This window comes from Mustela nigripes, chromosome 4 (genome assembly GCF_022355385.1).
Source record: "Mustela nigripes isolate SB6536 chromosome 4, MUSNIG.SB6536, whole genome shotgun sequence".
Taxonomy (NCBI): domain Eukaryota; kingdom Metazoa; phylum Chordata; class Mammalia; order Carnivora; family Mustelidae; genus Mustela; species Mustela nigripes.
In genome coordinates, this window is record NC_081560.1 from 139782241 (window position 1) to 139795561 (window position 13321).

Consider the following 13321-nt stretch of genomic DNA (forward strand, 5'->3'; position numbering starts at 1 on the left):
TTTATTAGCACATATGAATTTCTCACTTCTGTAACCAAGGATGTTGTAAGTGAAATGAAGAATTTCTTTGCTGTAATGAAGACATTTTTTCTTTTGTGATGTTCCTTAATTTATATCACTATGCCTTGCTCCACCTGTTCCTAAAGCCTTACTCAGCCTTTTAGGGTCAGAGAAGCAAGTGCTCCGTAAGAGTCTATATAATTCTGGAAACTTGATAAACAGAATCATTTTTTTTCCATTCTAGATAGAAGAATGCTCATCATCAAATTGTCAAAAATGTTGAAAAACTCATACTCTTTTAGACTGCTAAATTCAGATCATAATATAGTGAGAATCTTTGACAAAAGTTTCTTACCTGAACGGTAAGGTATATGTTGTTCCAAGGTCATACACAAATGGGACAACAATTAACCCAAGGCCAAGCAGATCGTAAGATAGCCTTGATGAAAATGGTGTAGCCACTTTGGAGAACAATCAGGCAATTTCTCAAAAGGTTAAACATAAGGCCCAGTAATTCTACTCTTAGGTATACACCTAAGAGAAATGAAAACATATATTTACACAAAAACTTGCCCGTGAATGTTCATAGCAGCATTAGTCACAATAGCTAAGAAGTAGAAATAATCCAAATGTCCATTAACTAATGAATGAATAAACAAAACGTGGCACATCCTTACAATGGAATATTATTCAGTCATAAAAAGAAATGAAGTACTGATACACACTGCAACATGGATGAACTTTGAAAACATTATGATAAATGAAAAAAGTCTGACACAAAAGGCCACATATTATATGGTGCCATTTATTTGAAATTTCTGGAATAGGCAAATTCATAGAGACAGAAAAAAGATTAGTACTAGCCTAGGGCAGGGCTTTGCTTTATTTCTATGATTCTTTTAATAATTTTATTTATTTATGTTTGTTTTTTCATTTTTTTAGAGAGTGATCGATTGTGTGTGTTGGGGAAAGGGGCAGAGGGAGAGAGAGAATCTTAACCAGGCTCCATACCTAGGGTATGGAGGCAGAGCTCAATCTCCCGACCCTGAGGTCATGATCTGAGCAGAAATTAAGAGTCAGTGCTTAACTGACCAAGCCACCTAGGTGCCCATTTGAACAATTTTAGATGCTAGAAAATTCTGTATCTTCCCAATTTCAATCTTCTGAATTATAAAATGTAAATTTCCCAAATTAAAAAAATATTAAAAATCCTTAAAAATATTCTTTCCACAATTTGAGATAGGACAAAACACAATTATAGAATTTAAAAATCAGACCACTGTGCACAGTTTGAGCTTTCCTTCTGATCTGTCTCTTTTGTCTCAGTAGGGTAAGTCTAAATACATTTTTGGTAAGCTTTGTTGTCATTATGTAAAAAGGGGAGTGTTATTAATGGGTATGGAGTTCCTATTTAGGGTGACAACAATGTTCTAAATTCATTGTGATAAGGATTGCACAACTCTGTGAATATATTAAAAAATCAACTGTACACTTTAAATGGGTAAATTACACAGTTTATAAACTGTATCTCAACAAAGTGGTTACACATACACAGAAAGCCTCAAAAAAAGTAGCTGTTATTTGTAGGTACTTAGGGTTTGGTTGGTTAAAGGCTATAGGACTCCTGGAGTCTGGAAAATGGCCCTGGTATCCATTTGGAGATCCTGGGGCGTGGCCACTAGTTAAGTCCAAGTATTGGTGGGAGGGGCTGGTTGAGAACCTTACAAGCTCCTCATTTTGCATTCTGGTTCTTTTGACCAGAAACATGAATAAATCAATAAAAACAGGCCAGAAAATGGCTTCTAGAATACGTTTAAATAGTTATTTCGGGTCACCTGAGTAGCTTAGTTGTTAAGCATCTGCCTTCGGCTCAGGTCATGATCCCAGGGTTCTAGGATCAAGTCCCCCATTGGGCTCCCTGCTAAGTGGAGAGCCTGCTTCTCCCTCTTCCACTCCCCGTGATTGTATTCCCTCTCTCACTGTCTTTCTCTTTCTCTCTCTGTGTCATATAAATAAAATCTTAAAAAAAAAAAAAACCCAAAACAGTTCTTTCTAGTATTGCTGCTGTTTTCTCTTAAAAATAAAATTTCTCTTTAGACCATATAAATAGAACAAGACTTATTAAATGGATATCATTATTTAAGATTGGAGTCACAAGAGAAATCATATAATTACTAATTCCACAGGCAATGAATTAAAATGGAATGCTCAAATCAGCCAAAGGGAAATGAGACAGGATCTTTGGAAAGATGCTTGATTATTAAGAGATTTTTGCACTAAAACAAAAAGCCTTAGGGGTCAACATGAAATTTAGTTGGAACTGCTTTGTTTCAAAGATCTAAATGACCAATGGACTAATAAAAGGAACTCTTTGTAGATTAGAAAATTTAATACTGCTAGTCATTGTTTCAGGATCAATTTTGATAAAAATTCGTACCATGACTTCATGAATTTTTGTGCCCAGGAAATTTTCCCTCCTTGATTTATAAAATGGAAACAAATAAATAAAGTACAATTCAGACCTTGTCAGCAACTCCATTTTCTCTGAAATACCGAGAGAGTAAGGTCAAATTTTACAGCTCAAAGCATGATTTGATAACTTAAGAAAACATTTAAATTAGTAAACACTCAAAAGTAAGGTTGACTTCACACATTTAAAAACTGTTTTTGGAATTTCTAAAGCAAAGCGTGTTCATTATAAAAATATAAGAATGTAGGGGTGCGTGGGTGGCGCAGTTAGTTAAGCAACTGACTCTTGGTTTCGGCTCAGGTCCTGATCTCAGGGTCATAAGATCAGGCCCCATCTCAGCTCCACGCTCAGGGCAGAGTCTGCTGAAGATTCTCTCCTCTTCTCCTTCTGCCCACTCTAAAATAAAGAAATCTTCTTTAAAAATGTAAGAATCCAGTGGCATATAAATTATTACTAATAATTACTAACAATTAATATATGCTTACAAAGTACCTAGCACTAGGTTTAGAGGTCTCTGATTTAATCCTCACAATCACCTGATAAAGTAATTATGATATTTTCCTCCACTTTGCAGAAGAGGAAAGTGAAGTTCAAAGATGTAAAGTAACTTGCTTAAGGTCATACATCTTGTAAATAGTAGAACAGTATTTGATTTGATTTGATTTATTAATTTTCTTTACTACAGCACTTTTTTTTTTTTTACTGCACACTATTTATTTCCCACTTTATTTTATTGTGCTTATTTACAGTGAGGCATGCTGGGGCCTAATGTTTTCACATGACAGTAGAAAACCAAAATTTGTTGACCTCTCTTAAAGAATTGAGTATTGTGTGTAAAAAACCTTACATAAATTAAAAGGATGAATAAATTTACAGTTGGAAATACAAATCATTTTACAGCTCAAAGCAACTAACAACCCACCATGCTTTGGCAGGAAAATATCTGTTAAGAAAGGAAAGTGGGGGACGCCTGGGTGGCTCAGTGGGTTAATTGTCTGCCTTTGGCTCAGGTCATAATCTCAGGGTCCTGGGATTGAGCCATGCATTGGGCTCTCTGTTCAACAGGGAGCCTGCTTCACCACCACCACCACCCCTTCCCGCCTGCCTCTCTGCCTCCTTGGGATCTCTCTATCTCTCTCTCTCGCTCTGTGTCAAATAAATAAATACAATCTTAAAAAAAAAAAAAAAGAAAGAAAGAAAGGAAAGTGCGTTTACCTAAAGTTCACATCTTGCCAACCCTGTCAGACCAGCAAGACAGAAATGACAACTGGTTCAGGACTCTTGCCAGCCTCTAAAGACATTCTAGAGAATAAGCAGCTCTTACACATGAATACCTTGCACAGATCAAGACCCTTATGGTCTCAGGGTGCCTGGGTGGCACTAAGACCACTAAGTGGCTGCCTTCAGCTCAGGTCATGATCCCAGGGTCCTGGGATTGAACACTGCTCAACTGCTTCTTCCTCTCCATCTGCCTGCTACTCTGCCTACTTGTGCTCCCTATCAAATAAATAAAAACTTAAAAAAAAAAAAAAGAACCTTATGGTCTTGCAGATTCTCAAGTCAATGGATTTCTCTTCCATAAACATGTTATCATCAACCTCAGGATGAAGAGACTGAGCCACACGTGCTAAAGGTTTAAATCAAAGATATGTGCAGGGTATTAAACATATACCAAGGGAATAGTTAACTTGGATACAAGGTCAAGATCAGCAACAAGTTCTCCAATCCAGTGCTGATATCAGATACAAGCTTCAAGGACAAATTTCCTCAAAGGCTTATTCCAGGGTCCTGAGGCTAGCATGAGGTATACACACTTGCTGGAACAAATTTGTACTCTGGAGTTCATTTATGCAGCAAATGCTAAGCATCTGCCTGCAGTCCATTTAGAAGCATTTGTGGTGGATGGTGGAGGGGCCCAACTCATCACTCCTGCTTGCTGACCCACATCTGCTGGAAGGTGGACAGTGAGGTTAGCACGGAGCCTCTGACCCACACAGAGTACTTGCGTTCAGGAGGAAAGATGATCTTGATCTTCATCATGTTGGGTTCCAGAGCTATGATCACCTTCTGCATCCTATCTGAGATGCCGGAGTACACAGTGGTCCCGCCAGACAGCACCATGTCAGTGTAGAAGTCCTTCTGGATGTCGACGTCATACTTCATGATGAAGTTGAAGGTGGTCTCCATACCCATACCCAGGAAGGAAGGCTGGAAGAGCATCTCAGGACAGTGGAACCCCTTGCTGCCATTGGTGATCACCTGCCCATCTGGCACCTCATAGCTCTTCTCCAAGGAGGAGGAAGACATATGGTGGCCACCTCCTGCTCAAAATCCAAAGCGATGTAGCAGAGCTTCTCCTTGATGTCATGTAGGATTTCCTGTTTAGTGGTGGTGGTGAGGCTGTAACCACCCTCTATGAGGGTTTTCAGGAGGTAGTCCATCAGGTCTTGTCCAGCCAGGTCCAGACACAGGATGGTGTGGCATAAGGTGTGCTCCTCATAGATGGGCACAGTGTGGGATATTGCATCCTCAGAGTCCATGACAATACCAGTGGTGTAGTCAGAAGCATACAGGGACAGCACAGCCCGGATGGCCTCATACGTGGCTGGAGTGTTGAGGTCTCCATGATTTGAGTCATCTGATGGTTGGCCTCAAGGTTCGGGAGACCTCGGTCAGCAGCATGGGGTGCTCCTCAGGGACCATGCGCAGCTTGTTGCAGAAGGTGTGGTGTCGGATCTTCTCCATGTCGTCCCCATTGGTGACAATGCTGTGTTCAATGGGGTTCTTCTGGCCCATGTCCACCGTAATGCCCTCATGTCGGGGCTGCCAGATGATGGATGGGAACACAACTGGCGGAGGGGGAAGGGGAGGGTGTTATCCTCAGCAAAGTCAGCCTTGCACCTGCCAGAGCCATTGTCAATGACAAGCACTGGGATCTCCTTTTCCACTGGGATCAGTGAAGGTGGCGGGAGAACCTGGAGTGCGGGCTGGCTGCAGCGAGTGAGCTAGAATCAGGATTTTAAACCATGCAGTGGCATTCAGCATCTAAGCTCTTAAACTCCTTTATCCTTCAAGTAAAGGACCCATCAAATTCTCTAATCGTCTTCCCCCAAATGAACTATTATTTACTATTCACTGTAGATTAGAAAGATAAAGTTTAATAACTGGAAAATAACCATTAGTTTTCTCATGAAAATATCAATGAATCAGATAGATTATAAATGATATAAAATTAATTAAATGTATACATGTAATGAAATATAATTAATTAATTACATAGAATTAATTAAATATATAGAATTATTTTAAAATATATTTAAATATTCATGGACCCAGATGTCCGCCCAAGAGAAATGAAAACTAATGTCTACATAAAAACGTGTATGTGAACGCTCATAGCAGCATTATTCATAATAGTCAAAAGTGGAAACAATTAAAATATCCATAAACTATTGATTGATAGGGGCTCCCTATTATATATGCTTTTGTATGGTCCCCTCTCACATAGAATCTGGATAGACATCACTCTCTTTTTTAAAATTAGTAATATTTTATTTTATTTTTAAAAATATTTTGTTTATTTATTTGACAGAGATCACAAATAGGCAGAGAGGCAGGCAGAGAGAGAAGAGGAAGAAATCTCCCTGCTGAGCAGAGAGCTTGATTCAGGGCTTGATCCCAGGACCCTGGGATCATGACCTGAGCTGAAGGCAGAGGCTTTAACCCACTGAGCCACCCAGATGCCCCTAAAATTAGTAATATTTTAAATTAGATTTAAAGTGTCATCCAAAATTTTGAAGCTCGATGATGGGTGCATGATACAGTTTTTGTATCTTTGAACATTTCTCTACATTTTTCTACTTTTTTGTTTTGCTTTGTTTTGTTTTAACCAGTAGACTACAGTGAAAGTGACATCAGTTCTAGACTTAAGCCTTGCAAATACTTGGCAATTTTTGTGCAAAAGGGAAAGGGAAAGGGAATCTTAAGCAGGCTCCAGCCCAGCACCAGGGTGGGGCAGTGGTGGGGCTCTATCTCAAGACCCGGCATCAAGACCTGAGCCAAGATCACGAGTCTGACACTTAACCAACTGAGCCACCCAGGCACCCTGCTTTTGCACTTTTGGGGAGTCCTAAAGTGCCATGTAAAAAGTCTGGCTGCCCTGCTGGAGAGATTGTAGAGACCACTTTTATGCAACCTACTTAAACAACAGAAACCTGAGTGGGGTAGAGGGGCCCACAGTGAAACCCTAGTTGAATACAAACAGGCCCATTAGGTGACCCACCTCAAAATATCCATAAGCCCTAGCTGACCAATGAGTTACTTACACCTTAACACAGTTACCAAAAAGGAAAATTCCATAGTTCCCACAGCTCCTCACCTTCCCTCTTAACTGCAGCCCCTCCCCCCACACTGCCTCCTGCCAGACAGTGTCTCCTTTACTGTCCTGCCCACTTCTCTCTTGCAGTGTATTCAGTAAACTTCTATCTCCTTTGTTCTGTCTTGTGTAAATTCTGTTACCACTCGCACTGCTGGCCTCCACCCAGTTGGACAGTCCCATAGAGAAGTGATCTGGAGAGGCCAGGTAGAAAGGGAGAGACCCTGGGACTGGATGGAGAAAGAGGCCCGGCCATCCCAGCAGCCCATTTCTCCCCTTCCCCTCCTAACCAACCTCAGCAAAGTTCCAGGCATGTAGGTACGCCATCTTGGATGTTCTGGTCTAATGGAGACCCAAATAACTGCAGCTTCATCTGACATCACATGGAGCAAAACTCCCGTCTGAGGCCGGTCAATCCATGGAAGCATGACAGATAAGACAATAAAGCCACTGAATTTTGGAGTGTTTCCATTGTGTAGCCATAAATAATTGAAATGGATATTTTTGGTTTGTATTCTTTTTTTTTTTTAAGATTTTATTTGTTTATTTGACAGAGACAGAGAGAGATCGCAAGTAGGCAGAGAGGTAGGCAGAGGGGAAGAGAGAAGCCGGCACCCTGCTGAGCAGAGATCCTGATGCAGGGCTCCATCCCAGAATCCTGAGATGATGACCTGAACAGAAGGCAGAGGTTTAAGCCACTGAGCCACCTAGGCGCCTCTTGGTTTGTATTCTTCTAATCTTTTAATCCCACAGGTGTTCATGGCTTTGCTGTTCTTAAAGTTCTTTGGGGGTAGCTGTTCTTAAAGTTCTTTAGGGGAAGAAACTGCCGTAGTTCTTTGGAAATAATTTCAAATTTATAAAAAAAGTGACGAAATATATGCAGACAGTCCATCTATCTTCCATCTTGATCCTCCACTTATTATTATTATTATTTCTTAATCATTTGAGAATAAATTATAGACATGATGCCCCATTACCCTTTAATATTCCAGTCTGTATTTCGTGAGTGCAGGGATTCAGTACAACAATCCAAATCAGGAAATTAATTCCATCCAATAATATCATCTCAGGTATATACCCCATACGAGTCTTACCCATGATCTCAGTAATGTCCCTTATATGTCCAGGATTTGAGTTAGAATCTCATGTTGCATTTAGTTGTCCAGTCTCTTTAGTCTTCTTCACCTGGAAGTTTCTCAGTTTCTTAGTCTTCTTTCATGATTTTGGCAGTTTTGGAGAGCCCAAACCAATTACTTTTTTTTTTTTTTAAGATTTTATTTGTTTATTTGACAGAGAGAGATCACAAGTAGGCAGAGAGGCAGGCAGAGAGAGAGAAGGAAGCAGGCTCCCCGCTGAGCAGAGAGCTCAATGCGAGGCTTGATCCCATGACCCTGGGATTATGACTGAGCTGAAGGCAGAGGCTTAACCCACTGAGCCCAGGTGCTCTGAAACCAATTATTTTTGAGAATGTTTCTCAATTATCGGAACTTGTCTGCTGTTTCTTTTTAATATATGCATTTTCTCAGAAATCTCATAGAAGTAATGCTGTGTGAGTCTCCTGGAATCATATGACGTTAATTTGTCCCATTAATGGTGATGTCAACTGCTATTACTTAGTTAAGACGGTGTCTGCCAGGTTCTCTAGTGTAACATAATTATTAATTATTTTGTATGAAGAATCTTTGAGATCATTTGAATATCTTGTTTCTTATCAACTTTCCATCAATTTAAACATTGATTAATGATTCTAACCTGAATAAATTATTCTGATGATTATGAAATAGGGATTTTTCTAAACTTATTATTCCTTCTAGATTTATTAGGTAGGATAGAAATTTCCTTTCTCTCCTATTAATTATTGTCAATATGGACCCAGGATCTCTCGTTCTTTTTTTTTTTTCCAGGATTTCTTTTTTACTCACAGAGTTACAATCTGTTGGTATTATTACTTATTTTGATATTCACTTTATCCCAGACTTGACCAGCAGTAGCCCCTTCAAACTGGTTGCTATGTCTTACGGACATGTCTCCATCATTTTTCAAACATTTTTTTTAAACTTTTTAGTGTCATAAAATGTTCTAAATACATACATCTTATATTTCCCCTAGAGTTGGTCATTCTGGCAGAGAACTGGTTCCTTTTAGTGGATAATGTTATCTAGAAACCAAGAGCTAAATATCTGATCTCATTGTTATCAGAATACTATTGCATCTAGACCTCTTAGTGAACAAGTTAGAACACACACACATATACACACAGAATTAGTATTATTTTTATAGCATTTTTAAAGATTTTATTTATTTGAGAGAAGGACCGAGAGAGAGAGCATGCCCATGTATGAGTTGGGGAAGGGGCAACAGGAGAAACAGACTCTCCACTGAGCAGGGAGCTATACAGGGGCTTGATCCCAGACTCTGGGGTCATGATTTGAGTCAAAGGCAGTTGCCCCCAGATGCCCTACACACAATTATATTTATCTATCTATCTAATCAGGCCATAATACTGATATCTGCAATTCCTGTGCAGTACTCCAGGATATGTTCTGGACTTCTTAACTTCCATAGTTATAACACTTTTTTCTGATAGTGAAAAATCTGTATTTATTTATTTGCCTAACCCTGGACATGCCAACCTCCACCTCTTACTGGATACCAGTGGAAAGCTCAGCTGCAAAGAAGGGAAAGAGGAAGAGAAAAGAAAAGCCTTTTTAAAAAATATGTGTCGGAAATTTGAGCAACATATAGTAAACATATATGTATATTCAACTTTTTGACCAAGCAGTTCACAGTTCAATTTTCTTTTTTTTTTTTTTAAAGATTTTATTTATTTATTTGACAGAGATCACAGTAGGAGAGAGGAAGGGAAGAGAGAGGAAGGGAAGCAGGCCCCCTGCTGAGCAGAGAGCCCGATGTGGGACTCGATCCCAGGACCCTGAGATCATGACCTGAGCCAAAGGCAGCGGCTTAACCCACTGAGCCACCCAGGCGCCCAACAGTTCAATTTTCTTAAATAGCAAAAAGGATAGGGCACCTGAGGGGCTCAGTCAATTAAGCATCTGACTGTTGATTTTGTCTCAGGTCATGATCTCAGGGTCCTAAGACTGAGCCCCGTGTGGCATTTGAGATTCTCTTTCTCTCTGCTCCCCCTTCCTCCCCCACCTCATGAGCTCTCTCTTAAGAAAAAAAAAATAACAAAAAGGACAAACAAATTTGCTTAAAGATCCATATTATTACCATTAACAAAGATTTTAGCAAACTCGAATTTCAGTGGCATCTCAAAAAGTATAAAAAGAATGAGATTGTGAGCTAGAAGGAACTCAGTATAATTTCTGTCTCTAAGACTCAGTGAACCTTGAGTAAATTTCCCAATTTCTCTGAAATTAAGTTTCCTCTTCTGTAAAATGGAGATGAATGGAAGACATTATTGTTTTTTGGACTAAATGAAAACAACATATATACAATGGATTACCTTGATAAAAACTGGATCTTGAGATTTTTTAAGTCAAATAAAAAGTATTACTTAAAAGTTATAAGTGGGGAAGCAACAAGATGGTGGAGGAGCAGGAGACATAAATATTTTCAGGTCCTAGGAGTTCAGCTAGATAGTTATCGAACCATTCTGTACACCTATAAACTCAACAGGAGATTGAAGAGAAGAAGAGCAGCAATTCTAGGAACAGAAAAGTGACCACTTTCTGGAAGGTAGGATGTGAGAGAAGTGAATCTCAGGTGATATACAGGAAGATAAACTGCTGGGGGAGGGTCCAGCCCCCGGCAAGTGGTAGAGCAGCTGAGCACAAAATCAGAACTTTTTAGAAGTCTGCTCCACTGCGGGACGTTGCTCCAGAGGCTAAGCACGGGGTAGAGCCCTCACAGGGACAGTGGGTTACAAAAAGACCAGGGTTGTCTGAGTGTGGCAGAGCTGCCAGGTATCAGAGTGGGGAAGCCAGCTGCAGAGACGGAGCCGAGGAAGGGGTTCCCAGCTCGGGGTTACCTTAAACCATGATCGGAGGCACAGTTGGGTCCCTGCTCAAAGAGCAGGGACCCCACAAGTGGCATATCTGGGAAAACTCACCTTTCTGCCCAAGGGGTAGTGGTGCAGGAGTGTGTTGCAGGAATCTGCTGCATTTGGAGACTCCAAATGGGACTATGCATCAGAGATAGAAACGTTCGGTCACAGTCAGGTGAGCTCAGAGTGTGGCCGGAGACCAGGGAGACAGGAGGGATTGACTTGACTTCTCTGTGGGACCACTGAGGAGTGGGGCCCTGAGCTCTCGGCTCCTCCATGCTGGAGACTGGGAGGCCGCCATCTTCAGTTCTCCTCCTCTAAACCTGTATGGAAAGCATTCAGGTAACAAAAGCTCCCAAGAGCAGACCCAAGCAGATTACTTAGACTGGCCCCTGGCAAGGGTGGTGCAATTCCACCTCTGGCAAAGATATTTGAGAATCACTGCCACAGGCCCCATCCCCAGAAGATCAGCAAGAACATCCAGCCTAGACCAAGTTCACCTGTCAATGAGAATGCAGAACCCCAGGGCTAAGGAAATGCAGCATATAGAATTCATGGTTTTCCCCTCATGATTCTTTAGTCTTTCAAAGTTAAAATAAAAAAAAAAAATTCTTATTTTATTTTTTCCTCTTTCTTACTTTGACCTCTTTAAAACTATTTTATCTTATCAATACCTTTTCAAAAAACTTTTTAAAAATTTATTTATTTATTTGACAGAGAGAGAGATTAAGATCACAAGTAGGCAGAGAGGCAGGCAGAGAAACAGGCAGAGAAGAGAAGGGGAAGCATGCTCCCCACTGAGCAGAGAGCTGATGCGGGGCTTGATCCCAGGACCCTGAGATCATGACCCAAGCCAAAGGCTGAGGCTTAACCCACTGAGGCACCCAGGTGCCCTCAAAAAATCTTTTTAAATTTAAATTTTCATTGTACAGTAATATTCTATCCCTTCATTGTATTTATCCTTATTTTTAATGTACATATGAGTTTTTCTTTCTTTAAAATTTTGGGATACATTTTCTTCTTCTTCTTCTTCTTTTAAGATTTTATTTATCCCCCTGACACAGAGAGAGATCACGGTAGGCAGGAAGGCAGGCAGAGAGAGAGTGGGGGAAGCAGGCTCCCTGCTGAGCAGAGAGCCCGATGTGGGGCTCAATCCCAGGACCCTGAGATCATGACCTGAACTGAAGGCAGACGCTTAACCCACTGAACCACCCAGGTGCCCCCTTTTTTAATTTATATATATTTTTTCAGTGTTCCAAAATTCACTGTTTATGCACCACACCCAGGGCTCCATGCAAAATGTGTCCTCCTTAATACAGTTTCTTCTAACAGATCAAAGTGTTCCCTAAATCTAGCATGTGGCTTTGCTCTAGTCTCCAGCCTGATCACATTCTATCTTCTTCTTTTTTTTTCTTTTTTCAACCAACTTCTTATCAATTCCTTTTTTAGAATATTTTTCAATTTTCATCTTTACAGTCATGTTCTATCCTTTCATTGTCTTTACCCTTATTTTTGTATATATATGTTTTTCTTTCTTTAAAATTTGGGGAGGCATGGGGCGCCTGGGTGGCTCAGTGGGTTAAGCCGCTGCCTTCGGCTCAGGTCATGATCTCAGGGTCCTGGGATCGAGTCCCCATCGGGCTCTCTGCTCAGCAGGAAGCCTGCTTCCTCCTCTCTCTCTCTCTGCCTGCCTCTATGCCTACTTGTGATCTCTCTCTGTCAAATAAATAAATAAAATCTTTAAAACAAAAATAAAATTTGGGGAGGCAGTTTCTTCTAACAGACCAAAATACACCCAAAATCAAGTGTGTGGCTCTGTTCTATTCACCAGTCTAGTATATATATATATATATTTTTTTTCTTCTTCTTTTTTTTTTCCTCCTTTCTTCTCCCCCCCGGTTTCAGGTCTTTTCCGATGTGATTAGTGTATATTTTTCTGGGGTCATTGCTAACCTTTTAGTATTTTGTTCTTTCATTTGTCTATTCTTATCTGGATAAAATGACAGGGTGGAAAAACTCACCTCAAAAAAAAAAAAAAAAGAACAAGAGACAGTACAGACAGCCAGAAACCTAATCAATATGGACATTAGTAAGATGTCAGAACTAGAGTTCAGAATGATGACTATCGAGGTGCTAGCTGGGCTCAAAAAAACAAAAATCAAGAAAACTATAGAAGGTACTAGAGAATCCCTTTTTGGATTTATAAAAGAACTAAAATCTAACCAAGTTGAAATCAAAAAAGTTATTAATGAGGTGCAATAAAAAATGGAGGATATTACCACTAGGATAAATGAGGCAGGAGAATTAGTGATGTAGAAGACCAAATGATGGAGAATAAGGAAGCTGAGAAAAAGAGAGATAAACAACTACTGGACCACAAGGAGAGAATTCGAGAGATAAGTGATACCATAAGACAAAACAATATTAGAATAACTGGAATTCCAGAAGAAGAAGAAGAAAGAGAGAG

The 13321-nt window shown here is 40.1% G+C and overlaps 1 pseudogene; it reads right to left on the minus strand.

Moving 5' to 3' along the window:
- Positions 1-4353: 4353 nt before the first annotated feature.
- On the minus strand, positions 4354-5418 carry LOC132016525 (actin, cytoplasmic 1-like; annotated as a pseudogene).
- Between the last annotated feature and the right edge of the window lie 7903 nt (positions 5419-13321).